Raw genomic sequence first — 22,126 nt, 5'->3', positions numbered from 1 at the left:
CCTCTATAATGAGCCCAGGGTTGAGGGATCTCCACCTCTATGAAGAGCCCAGGGTTGAGGGATCTCTGCCTCTATTTTGAGCCCAGGGTTGAGGGATCTCTGCCTCTATGAAGTGCCCTGGGTTGAGGGATCTCCACCTCTATGATGAGCCCAGGGTTGTGGGATCTCTGCCTCTATGAAGAGCCCAGGTTTGATGGATCTCTGCCTCTATAATGAACCCAGGGTTGAGGGATGTCTACCTCTATGACGAGCCCAGGGTTGAGGGATCTCTGCCCCTATGAAGTGCCCGGGGTTGAGGGAGCTCTACCTCTATGATGAGCCCTGGGTTGAGGGATCTCTGCATCTATGATGAGCCCAGAATTGAGGGATCTTCGCCTCTATGATGATACCAGGGTTGAGGGATCTCTGCCTCTATTATGAGTCCAGGGTTGAGGGATCTCCGCCTCTATGAAGAGCCCAAGGTTGAGGTATCTCTGCCTCTATAATGAGCCCAGGGATGAGGGACCTCTGCCTTTATGATGACCCCGGGGTTGAGGGATCTCTGCCTCTATGATGAACCCAGGGTTGAGGGATCTCTGCCTCTATGATGAGCCCAGGGTTGAGGGATATCTGTCTCTATGAAGAGCCCAGGTTTGAGGGATCTCTGCTTCTATAATGAACCCAGGGTTGAGGGATCTCCGCCTCTAAGAGGAGCCCAGGGTGGAGGGATCTCCGCCTCTATGACAAGCCCAGGGTTGTGGGATCTCTGCCTCTATGAAGAGCATTTGTTTGAGAGATCTCCTCCTCTATGATGAGACCTGGGTTGAGGGATCTCTACCTTTATGATGACCCCGGGGTTGAGGGATCTTTGCCTCTATGATGATACCAGGGTTGAGGGATCTCTACCTCTATGATGAGCCCACGGTTGAGGGATCTCTGCCTCTATTATGAGCCCAGGGTTGAGGGTTTTCTGCCTCTATGAAGAGCATTTGTTTGAGAGATCTCCTCCTCTATGACAAGCCCAGGGTGGAGGGATCTCTGCCTCTTTGCAGATCCCAGGGTTGAGGGATATCTGCCTCTACTACAAGCGCAGGGTTGAGGGATCTCTGCTTCTATGAAGAGCCCAGGGTTGAAGGATCTCTGCCTCTTCGACAAGCGCGGGGTTGAGGGATCTCTGACTCTATGATGAGCCCTGGGTTGAGGGATCTCCACCTCTATGATGAGCCCAGGGTTGAGGGATCTCTGCCTCTATGAAGAGCCCAGGTTTGATGGGTCTCTGCCTCTATAATGAACCCAGGGTTGAGGGATGTCTACCTCTATGACGAGCCCAGGGTTGAGGGATCTCTGCCCCTATGAAGTTCCCGTAGTTGAGGGAGCTCTGCCTCTATGATGAGCCCTGGGTTGAGGGTTTTCTGCCTCTATGAAGAGCATTTGTTTGAGAGATCTCCTCCTCTATGATGAGCCCAGAGTTGAGGGATCTCTGCCTCTATGATGAGCCAAGGTTTAAGGGATCTCTACCTCTAAGACGAGCCTAGGGTTGAGGGAGCTCTGCCTCTATGATGAGCTCAGGGTTGAGGGATCTCTGCCTCTATGACGAGCCCACGGAGAAGGGATCTCTGCCTCTATGATGAGCCAAGGGTTGAGGGTTCTCTGCGTCTATGATGAGGCAACAGTTGAGGGATCTCTGCCTCTATGATGAGCCCAGGGTTAAGGGATCTCTGCCTCTATTAAGAGCCCAGGTTTGAGGGATCTCTGCCTCTATAATGAACCCAGGGTTGAGGGATCTCTACCTCTATGATGAGCCCAGGGTTGAGGGATCTCAGCCCCTATGAAGTTCCCAGGATTGCGGGAAATCCACCTCTATGATGAGCCCAGGGTTGAGGGATCTCTGCCTCTATGACGAACCCAGGGTGAAGGGATCTCTGCCTCTATGATGAGCCCAGATTTAAGGGTTCTCTGCCTCAATGATAAGCCCACGGTTGAGGGATCTCTGCCTCTATGAAGAGCCCAGGGTTGAGGGATCTCTGCCTCTATGTTGAGCACAGTGTTGAGGGATCTCTGCCTCTGTGAAGAGTCCAGGGTCGAGGGATTTTGCCTCTGTGAAGAGCCCAGGGTTGAGGGCTCTCTGCCTCTAATGAGCCCAGGGTTGAGGGATCTCTGCCTCTATGATGAGCCCATGGTTGAGGGATCTCTGCGTCTATGAAGAGCCCATGGTTGAGGGATCTCTGCCTCTATGATGAGCCCAGGGTTGAAGGATCTCTGCCTCTATAATGAGCCCAGGGTTGAGGGATCTCCACCTCTATTAAGAGCCTAGGGTTGAGGGATCTCTGCCTCTATGATGAGCCTTGGGTTGAGGGATCTCTGCCTCTACAAAGATCCCAGGGTTGAGGGATCTCTGCCTCTATGATGAGCCCAGGGTTGAAGGATCTCTGCCTCTATGAAGAGCCCAGGGTTGAGGGATCTCTGCCTCCATGAAGTGCCCCATTTTGAGGGATCTCTGCCTCTATGATGAGCCCGGGGTTGAGGGATCACTACCTCTATGAAGAGCCCAGTGTTGAGGGATCTTTGCCTCTATGATGAGCCCAGGGTTGAGGTATATCTGCCTCTATGATGAGCCCAGGATTGAGGGATCTCTGCCTCTATGATGAGCCCAGGGTTAAGGGATCTCTGCCTCTATGAAGAGCCCAGTGTTGAGGGAATTATGCCCCTATGAAAAGCCCAGGGTTGAGGGATCTCTGCCACTATGATGAGCCCAGGGTTGAGCGATATGTACCTCTATGATGAGCCCAGGATTGAGGTATCTCTAACCTTAAGATGAGCTCAGTGTTGAGGGATCTCTGCATCTACGAAGAGCCGAGGTTTGAGGGATCTCTGCCTCTATGAAGTGTCCAGGGTTGAGGGATCTCTGCCTCTATAATGAGCCCAGGGTTGAGGGATCTCTACCTCTACGGCGAGTCCAGGGCTAAGGGATCTCTGCCTCTATGATGAGCCCGGGGGTGAGGGATCTCGGCCTCTATGAAGAGCCTAGGGTTGAGGGATCTCCACCTCTATGATGAGCCCAGGGTTAAGAGATCTCTGCCTCTATGATGAGCCCAGGATTGAAGGATCTCTGCCTCAATGATGATTCCAGGGTTGAGGGATCTCTGCCTCTATGAAGATCCCAGAATCAAGGGTTTTCTGCCTCTATGAAGAGCCCAGGGTTGAGGGATCTTTGCACCTATGAAGAGCCCAGGGTTTAGGGATCTTCACCTCTATGATGACCCCAGGGTGGTGGGATCTCTGCCTCTATGATGAGCCCAGGATTGAGGGATCTCTGCCTCTACAACAAGTGCAGGGTTGAGGTGTCTCTGCCTCTATGATGAGCTCAGGGTTGAGGAATGCCTGCCTCTATGTAGAGCCCAGGGTTGACGGATCTCTGCCTCTATGACAAGCGCAGGTTTGAGGGATCTCTGCCTCTATGAAGAGCCCAGGGTTGAGGGATCTCTGCCTCTATAATGAGCCCAGGGTTGAGGGATCTCTGCCTCTACGAAGTGCCCAGGGTTGAGGGATCTCTGCATCAATGATGATACCATGGTTGAGGGATCTCTGCCTCTATGATGAGCCCAGGGTTGAGGGATCTCTGCCTCTATGATGAGTCCAGGCTTAAGAGATCTCTGCCTCTATGATGAGCTTAGGATTGAAGGATCTCTGCCTCAATGATGATTCCAGGGTTGAGGGATCTCTGCCTCTATGAAGAACCTAGAATCGAGGGTTTTCTCCCTCTATGAAGATCCTATGGTTGAGAGATCTCCGCACCTATGAAGAGCCCAGGGTTGAGGGATCTCCACCTCTATGATGAGCCCAGGGTGGTGGGATCTCTGTCTCTATGATGAGCCCAGGGTTGAGGGATCTCTGCCTCTACAAGTGCAGGGTTGAGGGGTTTCTGCCTCTATGATGAGCCCAGGGTTGAGGGATCTCTGCCTCTATGTAGAGCCCTGGGTTGAGGGATCTCTGCCTCTATGGTGAGCCCAGGGTTAAGGGATCTCTGCCTCTATGATGAGACCATGTTTGAGGGATCATGCCTCTATTATGAGCCCAGGGTTGAGGGTTTTCTGCCTCTATGAAGAGCATTTGTTTGAGAGATCTCCTCCTCTATGATGAGCCCAGAGTTGAGGGATCTCTGCCTCTATGATGAGCCAAGGTTTAAGGGATCTCTACCTCTAAGACGAGCCTAGTGTTGAGGGATGTTGGACTTGGCCCTTCTGGCAGGTTCACCCCTGAACTTTTTGCTTTTTATTGGTGACTTGGTGTGGTGATTTTTGGTTTCTGCGCACTTTCCCTGTGTCCCAGGGTAAAGTGCGTGCACACTCTGAGTGCATGTGGTGAGATAGGCCTGCCCTCCCATAGGAATGCATGGGGAATGTATGTGTCCCTAGTAGTTCCTGATGCGTGGGGTGTGCAGGCCCGAGTTTGGTATGTGCGGACTCGTGGGAGTGAATGCTGCGCGATGATGTGTGCGGCGTGCATGTACCTAGTGTGGAAGTGCCACTTCTAGAAGTGGGCACTTCTGTGTGCAGTGTGTCTGTCGCGTGATTGGCTGGTCGTGTCATGTGACGGGCTAGGGATTCCCCAGAGTCAGGATGAGTCACCCAGTGGTGAATGGGGAGATCAACAGCTAGATGGGTGGGAGGAGTACACCTGGGTCCTGAATAGGGCAGGGTTTTCCACACACAATGCTGGCCCCGCCCCCTGTGGTGCGACTGACGACCCTAGCCCTGCCAGTGAATAGAGTGAGGGGCTGAGCACATCAAGGGTGCTCCCCAACCAGCTGCGACTGGTTTTCCCCCTCACCCTGAACCCAGAACAAAGGGATTTGGTGTATAAAAAGGGGCTGTGTCCCCCTACAAAATGTTCTTGTTCTGCACTTGAATCTACCAGGGGCGCGCTGCTGCTGGGTCCCAGGGGAAGGCTTGCCTCCCTGGGCCCTGCCCAGCCCCTGGATGCCCTGGATACCTGAAGGACTTTCCTTTGCTGGGAGCGTGGTGCTCCATTTCTTTTCTCCAGGACTTCCTATTGCCCCTAGTACCTGGAAAGCGCTATCTTTCCTCCCCAGAAGGAGGAACATGTGGGCCTGGGAGCGCTGGAGCTTCGCAGCGCTGAGCTGCCGTCTGTGCAGGGGGAACCCCCAGCATAGGGATTCCCCCGTCGTGGCTGCCGAGCGGGAGCCCACCCCGCTTCATATTTTGACTTCGGAGGGAGCCTACCCCTCGTTGTCCGATTGTACGTTCATTGGGAATTGCGGGTGCCCACCCCGTGTCATGGCCGCCTTTCTAATTTCTTTATGCTGAATGCGGGTGCCCACCCTGCTCATTGCCTCCCAATGCGGGTGCCCACCCCGCATGACCGCCGTGGTTGTTGGACTTTGAATGGGCGGGTGCCCACCCCGCTGTACGCGATCACGAAGGAGGGAGCCTACCCCTCATTTCTGCCGAGGATTGCCGCTGGCTGCTGCCCGCGGCCCGCCTGGTTGTGGGCGGGGCCGCGGGACGGAAGCGGAAGAGTGGCCATTCGTCGGGGGAAGCAGCGCCGTGTCTCGCCACGCCGGGCAGAGCCAGAGATCGCCGCCGCCGAAGCGAAGCAGTGTGGAGACCTGCGGGAGCCCACCCCGCCTGTCCGCATGCTGCCCCCGAGTGAAGTCCCGGTCAAGCAGAGTTCCCGCCCCGAGGCCCGGTGAGTGAGGGCTCAGGGGGGGGGGAAGCGAGAGAGAGGCGCCAGTGCCGGTGCCGACTTCCTGGGCGGCCCCGTCTAGCAGCGGGCCGCCCCAACGAAGGGGCCTCCTGTTTGTGTTAAAGAGCCCCGTGGCTCCAACGGGGCCATCATTATTTCGGAGTCCAGAGAGACTCCGTTGGGGGCATTATTACTCCAGAGACAGAGGCTCCTCCGAGGCTGGGCAGGTGTACTTTCGAGCCCATGGGGCTCCAACGAGACGGGCAAAATTGGTTATAGAGCCTAGAGGGCTCCAACGTCCCCCGCATTGTTTGTGTTAAGAGCGCTAGTGCGCTCCAAAGTGACTTTCTGAGCCAGGTGGCTCCAGCGTCTCGGATAATGTGTTCAGGGGCCAGTGAGAGCCCGTGCCTCCTATTTACCTTCCCCAGCTGCGCAGCACTTAGTGCCGGCTGCAGCGTTTAGGCCCTGCTTTGTCCCCAGCTGCCCAGCAAGTAGTGGGCAGCTGCTACGTTTAGGTTTTGGCGCAACCTGGACTATAATGTGATTTTGGGTGCTAGGAAATGTACTGTGTATAGTATGTTTTGCGCACCCTGTATTGTGTACCTCTAAATGTGGTTAGTTCTGCCTTGGAGGTTGTTTTACCTTGTTTAGGTTGATGGTAGGGAGAATGTACTTCCCTGTGTTATGTACGCCCCTAGTGTAGGTATACTTAGGTGGCTAGGTCTAAGGCGTTAGACTTGCGAGAATTGCATAATGTGATTTATGCCCCTGTGATAGATACAGGATAGGTTTTATACCTGATGCTAGTGTGATGACGCTGAGGTCATTATTGCGCCAGTAGATACTGGTTATGTTCTACATGTACACTTGGTAATTTGTGTTATGTTCTAAGAGTGCTAATTCCTGACAGTGGTCCATGTGGCCCTGTCCCCTGTACATATAATCCCTTGTAAATTCTGCCCGTGCCTGTTGGCACATTGTAAAGTGTGTGTTTTTATCTAATGTGTTGTGTATAATACAAAGGCTATTTTTATAGAATACCTTGTGTGGAGTTTCCTTTGTGGTGGGCCTTGGGTGTTGTTGCTGGGTGCGCGCGCAAACGCTTTACACATCGCCTCAGAGATAAGCCTGACTGCTCGTGCCAAGCTACCAAGGGGGTGAGCAGGGGTTATCTTTGGCGTGTAACTTCCTTGCCCTGACTAGAGTGGTGGTTTCTGCCTGACTTTGGCGCAAGCCTTAGCCAACCAGAAATCCCATTTCTAACATTGGTGATCAGCGGTGGGATTTGGACTTGCGTTTGCGCTGTACCGCAGCAGCAACTGGCTGCACTACAAAACTCTGCATTTAGATAAATCACATGGTATAGGGATTATTGTTTTAAAATTCGCTTTTAAATGTCATTTCTTTGGAAATGTGTTCTTGTGCACTGTGAGTTAGGTGTCCCTAGCTCGGGAGGGTAGATCATCCCCCTTAGTGCATTGTGTTTTCTGAATTCACCAGTAAGGGTGGGATCCAGTGGTGGCAGCAGATGTGTGTCCAGTGCATGTATTCCCATTCCCAGTTCCCGGGGTAGTGGTACCTGTGTCACGTGGTGGTCAGGTTGAGAAATCAGGGGCGGTAGAAACTGTCTTACTAGTCTGGGGGGTGTGTGTGTGGATGAATGGGGTGAGTTCTCTGAAATAAGGAGCTTGCTGAATACTTTGGTGTGAGTTCTCTGAAATAAGGAGCTTGCTGGTTGATTGGCTGTGAGTTCTCTGGGATAGGGAACTTGCATTGGGGAGTGATTCCAAAAGTAGTGGCTGAGGTGTCTGCCAGCCCAGCGTGGTGGAAGAGGTTCAGAGTAGCCCAGCTAGGTCTCGGTGTAGGGGCTCACGGCCTGTCTCTGCGGAGAAGGAGTGGGTGGGACTGCGTGTCTCCAGGTGCCCGAAACCCAGTGTCAGGGCCTGGATGGTTTCTTTAGGGAACATCAGGTCGGGGGCCTAGGCTGTACCAATAGGTCATTTGAGGAGGATCTCCCAGTGTCTAGAGGGCGTGGAGCGTCTGTAATCAGAGCTCCAGTAGTCCTGGTGTCTGGCGGTACCGCTCCAGTTGGGAGGGTGCAGAAGTCCAGAGGGAGGGGTGAGAGGGGGAGGGATTCCCCAGTGGGAACCAGTAGGTCAGGGACCAGCCGGGAGGGCTGTGTCGCCACTGAGTGACCGTGGTGTCGCCACTTCTGTCCTGGGGGGTCTGCACGCACTGTCAGATGGACAGGAGGTCGTGAGATCAGCGCCAGGCAGACTGTCACACGACCCATTAGTTATGGGTCACCCTCGTTAAGTCCTGGTTCGCCAGGCATCTGACCAAAGGGTACGTCCCTCGGTTGGGGAGCCAGTAGTCGGTGTTTCCGGATCTGGACGTAAGGGCAGCTGTAGTCCTGAGGGCAGGTGGGGCTCATCTTAAGTGAAGAGACCCTGCTCTACAGTGGAAGGGGGTGCAGAGGGAGGGAGTCCTCGCCTCTGACCCCTTGGATCCCAGGTGGTAGACCAGTTGGTGGAGAGAGGTCCTGAACTGGTGGGAGAGTTGTGTTCTGGTGGGTGCTTCCCTGGGAGGGTGCGGAACCCCAGAAGTAGAGGTAGGGTGGGGCAGTCTTGCCCGTGACCTCTGGTCAGCCTGAGGGTGCGGACCCTAGGTTGAAGGATCAGTGGTAGTTGGGAACTACACTAAGACGGAGAGTGGAGAATGGCTTGTATGCCAGGGGTTACTACCCCCCACTCTGGGTTTGGCAAGGACCAGTGGTATCTGGGTGGCCTAGGGCCTGGTCCTGGCCGTGGACAACTAGGTAGTACCAGTGGGGAAGCCTAGTTGGGCCTGAGTTCTTTTCGGTTGTTTTTTTTCAGATGGAACCATGTTGATTGAGAATGGCGTAGAACCGGAGAGTGTCCCTGCTGTGCGGGCCTGCGTCCGTGTTCTATCGCCCCAAGCAGGGAAGTCCATCACGGTGGTTATTGGTCTGCCCTGCGTTTTGGCTGGAAGGGGGTTGTGTTGGACTTGGCCCTTCTGGCAGGTTCACCCCTGAACTTTTTGCTTTTTATTGGTGACTTGGTGTGGTGATTTTTGGTTTCTGCGCACTTTCCCTGTGTCCCAGGGTAAAGTGCGTGCACACTCTGAGTGCATGTGGTGAGATAGGCCTGCCCTCCCATAGGAATGCATGGGGAATGTATGTGTCCCTAGTAGTTCCTGATGCGTGGGGTGTGCAGGCCCGAGTTTGGTATGTGCGGACTCGTGGGAGTGAATGCTGCGCGATGATGTGTGCGGCGTGCATGTACCTAGTGTGGAAGTGCCACTTCTAGAAGTGGGCACTTCTGTGTGCAGTGTGTCTGTCGCGTGATTGGCTGGTCGTGTCATGTGACGGGCTAGGGATTCCCCAGAGTCAGGATGAGTCACCCAGTGGTGAATGGGGAGATCAACAGCTAGATGGGTGGGAGGAGTACACCTGGGTCCTGAATAGGGCAGGGTTTTCCACACACAATGCTGGCCCCGCCCCCTGTGGTGCGACTGACGACCCTAGCCCTGCCAGTGAATAGAGTGAGGGGCTGAGCACATCAAGGGTGCTCCCCAACCAGCTGCGACTGGTTTTCCCCCTCACCCTGAACCCAGAACAAAGGGATTTGGTGTATAAAAAGGGGCTGTGTCCCCCTACAAAATGTTCTTGTTCTGCACTTGAATCTACCAGGGGCGCGCTGCTGCTGGGACCCAGGGGAAGGCTTGCCTCCCTGGGCCCTGCCTAGCCCCTGGATGCCCTGGATACCTGAAGGACTTTCCTTTGCTGGGAGCGTGGTGCTCCATTTCTTTTCTCCAGGACTTCCTATTGCCCCTAGTACCTGGAAAGCGCTATCTTTCCTCCCCAGAAGGAGGAACATGTGGGCCTGGGAGCGCTGGAGCTTCGCAGCGCTGAGCAGCCGTCTGTGCAGGGGGAACCCCCAGCATAGGGATTCCCCCGTCGTGGCTGCCGAGCGGGAGCCCACCCCGCTTCATATTTTGACTTCGGAGGGAGCCTACCCCTCGTTGTCCGATTGTACGTTCATTGGGAATTGCGGGTGCCCACCCCGCGTCATGGCTGCCTTTCTAATTTCTTTATGCTGAATGCGGGTGCCCACCCCGCTCATTGCCTCCCAATGCGGGTGCCCACCCCGCATGACCGCCGTGGTTGTTGGACTTTGAATGGGCGGGTGCCCACCCCACTTTACGCGATCAAGAAGGAGGGAGCCTACCCCTCATTTCTGCCGAGGATTGCCGCTGGCTGCTGCCCGCGGCCCGCCTGGTTGTGGGCGGGGCCGCGGGACGGAAGCGGAAGAGTGGCCATCCGTCGGGGGAAGCAGCGCCGTGTCTCGCCACGCCGGGCAGAGCCAGAGATCGCCGCCGCCGAAGCGAAGCAGTGTGGAGACCTGCGGGAGCCCACCCCGCCTGTCCGCATGCTGCCCCCGAGTGAAGTCCCGGTCAAGCAGAGTTCCTGCCCCGAGGCCCGGTGAGTGAGGGCTCGGGGGGGGGGAAGCGAGAGAGAGGCGCCAGTGCCGGTGCCGACTTCCTGGGCGGCCCCGTCTAGCAGCGGGCCGCCCCAACGAAGGGGCCTCCTGTTTGTGTTAAAGAGCCCCGTGGCTCCAACGGGGCCATCATTATTTCGGAGTCCAGAGAGGCTCCGTTGGGGGCATTATTACTCCAGAGCCAGAGGCTCCTCCGAGGCTGGGCAGGTGTACTTTCGAGCCCATGGGGCTCCAACGAGACGGGCAAAATTGGTTATAGAGCCTAGAGGGCTCCAACGTCCCCCGCATTGTTTGTGTTAAGAGCGCTAGTGCGCTCCAAAGTGACTTTCTGAGCCAGGTGGCTCCAGCGTCTCGGATAATGTGTTCAGGGGCCAGTGAGAGCCCGTGCCTCCTATTTACCTTCCCCAGCTGCGCAGCACTTAGTGCCGGCTGCAGCGTTTAGGCCCTGCTTTGTCCCCAGCTGCCCAGCAAGTAGTGGGCAGCTGCTACGTTTAGGTTTTGGCGCAACCTGGACTATAATGTGATTTTGGGTGCTAGGAAATGTACTGTGTATAGTATGTTTTGCGCACCCTGTATTGTGTACCTCTAAATGTGGTTAGTTCTGCCTAGGAGGTTGTTTTACCTTGTTTAGGTTGATGGTAGGGAGAATGTACTTCCCTGTGTTATGTACGCCCCTAGTGTAGGTATACTTAGGTGGCTAGGTCTAAGGCGTTAGACTTGCGAGAATTGCATAATGTGATTTATGTGATAGATACAGGATAGGTTTTATACCTGATGCTAGTGTGATGACGCTGAGGTCATTATTGCGCCAGTAGATACTGGTTATGTTCTACATGTACACTTGGTAATTTGTGTTATGTTCTAAGAGTGCTAATTCCTGACAGTGGTCCATGTGGCCCTGTCCCCTGTACATATAATCCCTTGTAAATTCTGCCCATGCCTGTTGGCACATTGTAAAGTGTGTGTTTTTATCTAATGTGTTGTGTATAATACAAAGGCTATTTTTATAGAATACCTTGTGTGGAGTTTCCTTTGTGGTGGGCCTTGGGTGTTGTTGCTGGGTGCGCGCGCAAACGCTTTACACATCGCCTCAGAGATAAGCCTGACTGCTCGTGCCAAGCTACCAAGGGGGTGAGCAGGGGTTATCTTTGGCGTGTAACTTCCTTGCCCTGACTAGAGTGGTGGTTTCTGCCTGACTTTGGCGCAAGCCTTAGCCAACCAGATATCCCATTTCTAACAAGGGAGCTCTGCCTCTATGATGAGCTCAGGGTTGAGGGATCTCTGCCTCTATGACGAGCCCAGGGTGAAGGGATCTCTGCCTCTATGATGAGCCAAGGGTTGAGGGTTCTCTGCGTCTATGATGAGGCAACGGTTGAGGGATCTCTGCCTCTATGATGAGCCCAGGGTTGAGGGATCTCTGTCTCTATTAAGAGCCCAGGTTTGAGGGATCTCTGCCTCTATAATGAACCCAGGGTTGAGGGATCTCTACCTCTATGATGAGCCCAGGGTTGAGGGATCTCTGCCCCTATGAAGTTCCCAGGATTGCGGGAAATCCGCCTCTATGATGATACCAGGGTTGAGGGATCTCTAGCTCTATGATGAGCCCACGGTTGAGGGATCTCTGCCTCTATTATGAGCCCAGGGTTGAGGGTTTTCTGCCTCTATGAAGAGCATTTGTTTGAGAGATCTCCTCCTCTATGACAAGCCCAGGGTGGAGGGATCTCTGCCTCTTTGCAGATCCCAGGGTTGAGGGATATCTGCCTCTACAACAAGCGCAGGGTTGAGGGATCTCTGCTTCTATGAAGAGCCCAGGGTTGAAGGATCTCTGCCTCTTCGACAAGCGCGGGGTTGAGGGATCTCTGACTCTATGATGAGCCCTGGGTTGAGGGATCTCCACCTCTATGATGAGCCCAGGGTTGAGGGATCTCTGCCTCTATGAAGAGCCCAGGTTTGATGGGTCTCTGCCTCTATAATGAACCCAGGGTTGAGGGATGTCTACCTCTATGACGAGCCCAGGGTTGAGGGATCTCTGCCCCTATGAAGTTCCCGTGGTTGAGGGAGCTCTGCCTCTATGATGAGCCCTGGGTTGAGGGTTTTCTGCCTCTATAAAGAGCATTTGTTTGAGAGATCTCCTCCTCTATGATGAGCCCAGAGTTGAGGGATCTCTGCCTCTATGATGAGCCAAGGTTTAAGGGATCTCTACCTCTAAGACGAGCCTAGGGTTGAGGGAGCTCTGCCTCTATGATGAGCTCAGGGTTGAGGGATCTCTGCCTCTATGACGAGCCCAGGGAGAAGGGATCTCTGCCTCTATGATGAGCCAAGGGTTGAGGGTTCTCTGCGTCTATGATGAGGCAACAGTTGAGGGATCTCTGCCTCTATGATGAGCCCAGGGTTGAGGGATCTCTGCCTCTATTAAGAGCCCAGGTTTGAGGGATCTCTGCCTCTATAATGAACCCAGGGTTGAGGGATCTCTACCTCTATGATGAGCCCAGGGTTGAGAGATCTCAGCCCCTATGAAGTTCCCAGGATTGCGGGAAATCCACCTCTATGATGAGCCCAGGGTTGAGGGATCTCTGCCTCTATGACGAACCCAGGGTGAAGGGATCTCTGCCTCTATGATGAGCCCAGATTTAAGGGTTCTCTGCCTCAATGATAAGCCCACGGTTGAGGGATCTCTGCCTCTATGAAGAGCCCAGGGTTGAGGGATCTCTGCCTCTATGATGAGCCCAGTGTTGAGGGATCTCTGCCTCTGTGAAGAGTCCAGGGTCGAGGGATTTTGCCTCTGTGAAGAGCCCAGGGTTGAGGGATCTCTGCCTCTAATGTGCCCAGGGTTAAGGGATCTCTGCCTCTATGATGAGCCCATGGTTGAGGGATCTCTGCGTCTATGAAGAGCCCATGGTTGAGGGATCTCTGCCTCTATGAAGAGCCCAGGGTTGAAGGATCTCTGCCTCTATGAAGAGCCCAGGGTTGAGGGATATCTGCCTCCATGAAGTGCCCCATTTTGAGGGATCTCTGCCTCTATGATGAGCCCGGGGTTGAGGGATCACTGCCTCTATGAAGAGCCCAGTGTTGAGGGATCTTTGCCTCTATGATGAGCCCAGGGTTGAGGTATATCTGCCTCTATGATGAGCCCAGGATTGAGGGATCTCTGCCTCTATGACGAGCCCAGGGTTAAGGGATCTCTGCCTCTATGAAGAGCCCAGTGTTGAGGGAATTATGCCCCTATGAAAAGCCCAGGATTGAGGGATCTCTGCCTCTATGATGAGCCCAGGGTTGAGCGATATGTACCTCTATGATGAGCCCAGGATTGAGGTATCTCTAACCTTAAGATGAGCTCAGTGTTGAGGGATCTCTGCATCTACGAAGAGCCGAGGTTTGAGGGATCTCTGCCTCTATGAAGTGTCCAGGGTTGAGGGATCTCTGCCTCTATAATGAGCCCAGGGTTGAGGGATCTCTACCTCTACGGCGAGTCCAGGGCTGAGGGATCTCTGTTGTAAATTAAAACAACGATGTGATTAAGCATTTACTAAAGACATTAGTTCCCTTCCTTTAGAGCATGTTTTCTCTGTTATGTTGACCGAAGTTCAGACTCCATTTTGTATTGTCATGCCTCCACGTGTTCCCCACGAGAAGAGTCCAACCTCTGTGTTAGTTGCTCTTGTAATCTGCCTAGTAACAGTCTATAAATAGCCCTTTTGTCCATCTGGCGCATGCCCAGACTTGACCACATCTGTTATCAGTTAGCCTTGCTTGACCATGTTTTCGCGGGCTCAAGGAGTGTGTTAGCTCCGCCCATATATTGATTCAGTATCGAAAATGACCATAAATGGTAATGTTCTTCGACCTCATGTTGTACCCACCCATTTATGAGCCCCTCTACTGTGTATAAAAGGGGACCATGTACGCAAGTTCTTTGTGCTACTCTATGCAATACTGAAGAGTGTTGTGTGGATTGTAGGACCACCCTTAAGGGTTAATAAATGCTGTCTTTGTACTTTGCAGTTTCCGTGCCAACTTCCTTATAGATTCCATTACAGGAGAGCGAACCCTTGTGTCCTGCGGGCCTAGCTGGGGCCTGTATTCATCAATTGGCGCCCGTCACGTGGGGCTCATCGGCGACTCGGATGCTCGAAGGACTGGTCGCGACGAAGGTGAGGAGTTTGGCCGGGGACGTGATCACTGCCAGCGGCGTCTTAGCCCTGGCATCCCGAGGTATTTCTTCCTTCCCTTCCGAGCTGACCGTCTGGGTGGCACCGGTCCTCGACTGAGACCTCTTCTGTCGGTCCTGCCGTGAAAGCCGTTTGGGCGATTTTGGAGCTTGGCAGTTGGAATCTGGACTCTTGATTGGTAAGAACCGTTGTACGGTACTTGCTCCGAGTTTTTGAAGCCTGGTCTGGCTATTTGAGTTTGGTTTGTGATGACTAGTCATATTTTGTATTTGTCTTTGTGAAAATATATGCGTTGCAACACATATAGGCAGGTAATGTGGAGAGATTTCTCCGGGGCTGTGTAACTTTGAACGGCGCAACGATTAAGTGCCATTTTCTTTATAATATTGCATATTTTGCATTATTTCTGAGCATGCCTGCTTTTAGCGCACTCCGTAAGTGGTGTTGCTGCTTTGGAAACCGGTTGAACCTCGAGGAATCTGCTCCGGCTCCCCCAGAGGGGACTCCTAATAGGGATATGTATGTGAAGCATGGTCTTTCTTCCATAATGTACAGCACAGTATGGAGGAAATATACGAAAAAAGATCCTGAGTTACGATGGCCTTTGTATGGATCGTTTGATATACGTAAGATTGAGTATGTGGAACAATGTATGTGTAAGCGGCGTGCTCGGCAGGATATGTTTGAGTGTGTACGGTTGTGGGTGAAGGAAGTGCGTGAGCGAGAGAAGCGTGAGAAAGCGCTGTTTGATAAAGAACAACGGAAGAATGATCATGTGCGAGCCCAGGAAGCGAAGCGTCGGGAAGACAGAGAACAGACAGAGAGACAAGAGAAAGAGCGTAGGCTGCAAGTCTCGGGTCAATATGCTGTTCGGCAGCCACTTTATCCTGTCCTTAATAATCTTGATGATGATTTTTATTTACTAGATCGCTCTCCGCCCCCTTATGTTGGCGCATCTGCTCCGAGGCCACAAGATTCCGACCCGGCTTCGGGTAAGGTAGATACGCGGTCCATGCTGTCAGCCGAGCAAATGGCTGAGCTTCGGCAATTTTCCTTCCGTGCACTTAAGGGCAAGCTATCCGTGGATGACTTATTCCATACTTGGGGGACGTGGCAGGAGAGAGATAAATTGTATTTTCTGGGTCATTTCGCGGAGGAAGTGATTGATGCTTTCCGGAAACGTTCTGGTGTTTTTGAGCCTGACGAAGTGTCATTGGATGTTAAAGCATTGCGTAATGGTGTTTTCTCTTCTTCTAAGGCTCCTGATACGGCTCGGCAACTGTTCGCCTTGCGGGACGAGGTGCTGGCCTTTAAAGAGAAAGCGCGCCAGCGAGCAGGGGAGGAGAAGCAGTCGGATTCGTGCACAGCAGAGGGCCACTCATCCACCTCCCAGTCAGATAAGGATGACATAGTGCATGTTAAACCAATGCGAGAGGCGGCGCCTTTATATGTTCCTCCTAAAGGAGCGGGGACTAGCTCGGACATTACCTCCGCTGATGCTAAGGGATATTTTGTGTATAATTGGGTTTATACTCCTTGGCATAGGGCTGATGTTATGGCGTTGAAGAATACATTGCCCGATCCCCGCAAGAATCCAGCGGCCTTCTACGAAGAAGTCGAGGGGGCCTTGAATTCTTGCGTTATGACCTTAGCAGATATAGACCTGTTCTTTGGCCTTAGTCTACCACCGGATATGTGGCGATCTGTCCGAAAGGTAGATGATACAGTTGCCTTCAAGGCCCGGTGGTCTGAGCTTGAGGATGAGGATAGGGAACGGAAGCCCGCACAGAAACCTCCCCAGAGTATTTTAGATCTCCCTGCTGCTATTGTGGCTAAGTTGAAAACAATTATCCCCCCTAAAAAGATTGACTGGAATATGTTAGCTGCATGTAAACAGAAAGTTGACGAGTCAGTTGCAGACTTTTTCACGCGCTTTGAAGAAACGTTTCATGACTTTAGTGGCCAGTCGCTTACTGACGAAACGGGCCGCCACCTTTTCGCGGATAAATATGTGGCCAATTTGCTGCCGGCGGTTGCGGCCCGTTTAAAAGCGAGTGAGAGTTCTTGGTCCTCCGCGACCCCAACGGCTCTCCTGACTATCGCTCAGTATTATGAGCGTCAGGAGCAAGAAGCGAAGGGCCAGGAGGAGAAGAAATCGAAAGATCTAAAAACAAAGGTGATGTTGGCGCAAGTATATGGCCCGCCCCGACGGGGTGTTAATAGAGGTAGGGGAGGATCTTATGGTCCTCCCTCGAGCCGATCCGATTTGAATAGGAACCAATGTGCGTATTGTAAGCAATCGGGCCATTGGGCCAGGGATTGCCCGGTGTTGCGTGCTTCGCGTCAGGGGTATACTCAGGGTGGCCCGAGAGGTAGAGGGGGTTTCTCGAACTTTAGAGGGAACTCTAACGATAATGCTCGTTTCGATACTGCTGGGCAGCACCGAGATAGATCAAATGTTTTCGATCGCCAGCATCAGTATCACGTGTCGGAGATTGACCGATCGGGGTATCATGATTCTCAGCATGCATAGGAATGCGTTGGATGGGGGTTCGAATCAGTTGAGGTGCCGGTCGATCAGAAGGGCCCTTATGTATCGGCTGAGGTTTTAGGCTCTACTGATCAGTTCCTAGTGGATACAGGAGCGACACGTAGTGCGCTGTCTAAGCAATTGGTTCCGGGGGCTCCCCCATCCGGCTTAATGGTTACATCGGTAGGGTTTGACGGTACACTCTCCCGAAGCCCTCTTTCACAGCCCCTCACATTTAAGGTTGATTCTTTTTCTGCGCCCTGTCCATTTCTGCTTGCCCCGTATACACCGGACAACATTATGGGCCTTGATATGTTAAAGCATTTTAGGGCTACGATCCGCTGCTCCCCTGCTGGTGTGCGGGTGATATTGAATGACAACTACCCCCGGTCTGAGCGGATGTGTGCGATATCAGAGGATGCGCTGTTAGCTACCCTCCCTCGTGCTTTGTGGGCAACTTCGGATACTGACGTAGGACGAATGGTGATCCCACCGGTCCACATTAGTGTCCAGGAGGGGGCGGTGTTACCACGCCTCCCACAGTACCGTATTTCCCAGGAGGGCGAGGAGGCTCTCATACAGATTGTGCAAGATTTGATTGCAGTGGGGGTAGTGGAGGAAGTTCCCTACAATATCTGTAACAGTCCGATTCTCCCCATTCTGAAAAAGGACACGGATGCTAAGGTTTATCGGTTCATAATTGATTTACGAGAAGTGAACAAGATCGTGATACCTCAGTACCCAGTGGTTTCCGATATCACGACATTGCTTACCTTGGTCCCGCCTACGGCGACCATGTTCTCAGTGATTGATTTGAAAAATGCCTTCTTTTCCATTCCCATTCACCCCGATAGCCGATATCTTTTTGGGTTCACTTTAAATAATAGATCTTATCGTTTTTGTAGGATCCCCCAGGGCTACACAGAAAGCCCTAGTATTTACAGTCAGGCTTTGAAACGACAATTGGATTCCTTTGTTCTGCTCGAGGGGGTCGCCCTCATTCAGTATGTCGATGACATCTTGCTGGCGGCTGACACCCTGGAGTTGTGTGAAAAAAGTACGTTATCCTTGCTTTCCTTTTTAGCATCCCACAATCATAAGGTATCTAGGAAGAAATTGCAATTCTGTAGACCAAAGGTGACTTATTTGGGTCACCTTTTGTCTAAGGAGGGGCGTGCACTCACACCAGATCGTATCCAAGTAATTCTGGACACACCGAGACCGTCCACGCAGAAGGATGTGCGTGCATTTTTGGGTCTTGTTTCTTTTTGTAGACAGTGGATATTGGGGTTTTCACACATAGCTAAGCCATTGTTAGCTCTCTTGACAAAAGACACGCCCATCCCGATCCCCTGGTCAGATGAGTGTGACGCTGCTTTTCAGCAACTACGACAGGCCCTTTGTTCAGCACCAGTGTTAGGGACCCCTGATTATGCAAAACCCTTTTCGTTGTATGTGCATGAGAAAGATGGATGTGCATTATCAGTTTTAGTGCAGATGCACGGCGATAAGCAGCGCCCTTGTGCATACTTTTCGGCTGTACTTGATCCTGTCGCCCGAGCATTACCAGGGTGTTTTCGCTCGGTTGCGGCGACAGCGGTGTCAATACGCCAAAGTGAAGGAATTGTGTTATCCCATAAGCTGTTGGTGTTAGTTCCCCATGCTGTTGATGCCCTGCTTAATCAAACAAAGACGCAGCATTTGACCAGTGCCCGTTTAACGGGATATGAGTTGACGCTCTTGGCTCCTCATATTACGTTGAAAAGGTGCGTAACGTTAAACCCGGCCACATTGTTGCCATACCCCGAGACCCAGCCTGAGGCGCGGAAAGCGCATGATTGTATTCTTGTGACTGAGGAACAAACAAAGGGTCGTATTGATCTCCAGGATACGCCCTTTCCAGATGTAGATGGAGAACTGTGGGTGGACGGATCATGCCTGAAGCTACCAGATGGTACGACTTCAGCAGCGTATGCAATTACCACGTTACAAACGATAGTGGAGACAGCACGCATACCACAGAAATCAGCTCAAGCAGCGGAACTGATAGCATTAACACGAGCATGTGAGCTCAGTACAGGATTATGTGTGAATGTTTATACAGATAGCCGCTATGCCTTCGGAGTAGCGCATGACTTCGGCCTGCTCTGGAAGGAGAGAGGGTTTTTAACGTCACATGGAGTACAGATAATGCATGGAGAGTTAGTTCACAATCTTTTAACTGCATTGACATATCCAAAGAAAATAGCCATCGTTAAATGTAGCGCCCATAGGAAAGTAGTTGATAAAGTTAGAGAAGGGAATGCGTTAGCGGACCGAGTAGCACGGGAGACTGCGATGCAGCCCGGTGCTACTGCCATGTATGTAGTAAAGTCACAGGTGGAAAGATGGCGTGATGCGAAGGAGGAAGTGCGAGAAATGCAAAGGACCGCTTCTGATAAAGAGCGGGAGCAATGGGCTAGAGAGGGGGAATTGGATGATGAAGGCTGCTGGAGAAATAAGCAGATGGATAGATGGAAATTACCCACGGCTTTTGTACAGCCTATGGTTCAGATGGCACATGGGCTAGCACATGTTGGAGCTTCCGCAATTGTAAAATTGCTTACCCAAGTCTGGGAGCATCCAGAGATTGCTAGCACGGCAAAGAGGGTGGTGCAGACCTGTATGATCTGCTTGAGGTATAACCCAGGAAAGGGTACTCGAACTCCAGCAGGAGGATTTGTGACACCCACTGCACCCTTTGAGGTTCTGCAGATGGATTACATCCAGCTTGAGCGCTGTAACAATTTGAAGTATGTTCTAGTAGTGGTTTGCGCCTTCAGTAAATGGGTTGAGGCGTACCCTACGAAAGACAATACTGCAATGACTACAGCGAAGCTGCTGTTGAAAGAGTTCTTCCCTCGATATGGCGTCTGTAGACTTCTGTGGAGTGATAATGGGCCTCACTTTGTAGCGGATGTTATAAAGTATGTCTTGAAGGGCCTAGGCATCACTCAGAAGTTTCACGCCGTGTTTCACCCTCAATCTGCAGGACTAGTCGAGAAGTATAATGGTACACTGAAGCTCAAGATCGCTAAGATTCAAGCTTCGACGTCCTTGACTTGGCCAGACGCTCTACCGCTGGCGTTATTGTCAATTAGATCCGTGCCACACTCTCGAACTGGCCTCACACCGTATGAGATTGTCTTCGGACGCCCAATGAATATTTGGGGTCCACCAAAACCTAAGGCTGTGTATGATGTACCTTGTGTAATGATGAACGATTATCTGGCACAGTTAACGGATAACCTGATTTCTATTCATCAACAGGTCCGAGAGGCGCTCCCTGATCGGTCTACCGGTGAAGGACATGGTCTCCGGCCTGGTGACCATGTCATGGTGAAAGTCTTCGACAGAACGAACAGTTTGGAGCCGAGATGGGTGGGCCCTGAGCAAGTCCTCCTCGCAACGAGGACGGCTGTGCGAGTCTCAAACAGAAAGAATTGGATCCATTCTCTGCACTGTCGAAAGGTACCGCCCGGATTGGTGGAGCCTGCCGTGCTGACCGATCAACGAGAAATCCTGGCTGCAGAGACAGGCCGTGCTGCGGAGCCAAACGTCACTAAGGAGCTCTTTCCGGACCACGCGACTCCGGGAGGAAGGCGATATCATCTTCGACCAAGGAAGTGAGTTTTCCAGTACCGGGACATACTGTCAGAACGGCCCTTGGGTTAGTGAAACGGAGAGCCGATGAGGCAAGGGGGGGGGGATCAGCCCTGCATTAGTGTAGCGACACCCGTCTTGGCCCGCTGGTGAAGAAATCGACCGCTGCCCAAGGGGAAGAGTTCTGACAGACTTTTAGTTTCAGGAAGATATCAGGGTTTTATTTTTTTGGACATGGAGAAGAAGAAAATCCTTTGTGCATCAGGGTTCATGCTGACAGTAGCTATTGTGGGGATAACCACATGGTTTGTGGAGGAGGTAACTCCTGCTCGGAAAACACTTGTGTTGACGACTCCGGTGCCTGCGGAGCACTACTTTTATACATTACCGTATCAAGAGTTGAAGCATCGACAGTCTTATTTGAATAACACTTTCATCCAGATGCTGCATCATACCCACGTTGCTACGAACGCTACGAACTGTTGGATATGTAGGATAATGCCGGCCCATCAGAAGAAAGGAGGAACGCCATTCATACCACTTCCTTTCTCTCATAATGGCTCTTGTAGAGCATGGTACACTTTGCTTTTTGCCACTCGGAAGCCGACAGTGGGACGATTACTATTCAGACTTAATAAAGAATGTCACCAGGATAAAAATGGGTATCCGCAAGCGAATGGGACAATTTGGGAATGGGAAGAGTACCGACCAGACAACGAATCCATTCCCTATATCTTCACGAACACTAGAGACACTGTGGGGAAGGACAAATTAGTGATTCAAGTGGCACAAGCTCAAGCGGACCTGTGTGTCCAGAGTGTGGGTTTTATTCCTGTTGGTGTCAGTGATTGCATCACTGTCCTGAACATTGATGGATTGAATAATAGTACCTTTCTAGCGTCCCATAATACCTACTTTGTGTGTGGAAATAAAGGTTATTACCGTTTGCCGGCTGGGTGGTCTGGGGTATGCTATGTATCATTCCTATTACCTCCTGTATTCCTAGCACCAGCATCTTATCATAAAGATTTGAAATTGTTGAATAATGTGACTGTAAATAGGTATAAACGTACTCTATCAATTGATGATGTGGATCAGACTGATACCAGCTTGCAACAGTATATTGATTTTAACTTAGGACTGTTTTTCTTTGTTGGGGCCGCTTTGAATAGCAGGAAGATCCGAAGATTAACAAGAGTGGTAGAAGCTGTCACAAACCAAACTGCTGCTGCTCTTGGGAATCTTACGGAAGAATTGCAAATTACTAGAATTGTTGCATTGCAGAATCGTATGGTATTAGATGTCATGCTAGCCGATCGAGGTGGAGCTTGTAAAATTATTGGAAGTAGCTGCTGTGTGTTTATCCCTGATTATACGCCATCAGTTTATAATGCCATTAATAAACTGCACAAAATTGCAGCTGAAATCCATACAGAAAACGGCACTTGGTCCTTTTCTGGATGGTTCTGGGCATTGGTTACTGCCTGGGGATGGAAGGTCTTAACTGGTCTCTGTATCATTATAGCAATTCTGTTCTTTTGCTGTATCTGTGTTCAATGTGGTCCATTGCTCTGTTCCTT

Source organism: Triturus cristatus, chromosome 8 (genome assembly GCF_964204655.1).
Source record: "Triturus cristatus chromosome 8, aTriCri1.1, whole genome shotgun sequence".
Taxonomy (NCBI): domain Eukaryota; kingdom Metazoa; phylum Chordata; class Amphibia; order Caudata; family Salamandridae; genus Triturus; species Triturus cristatus.
This window is presented reverse-complemented; position numbering follows the sequence as displayed.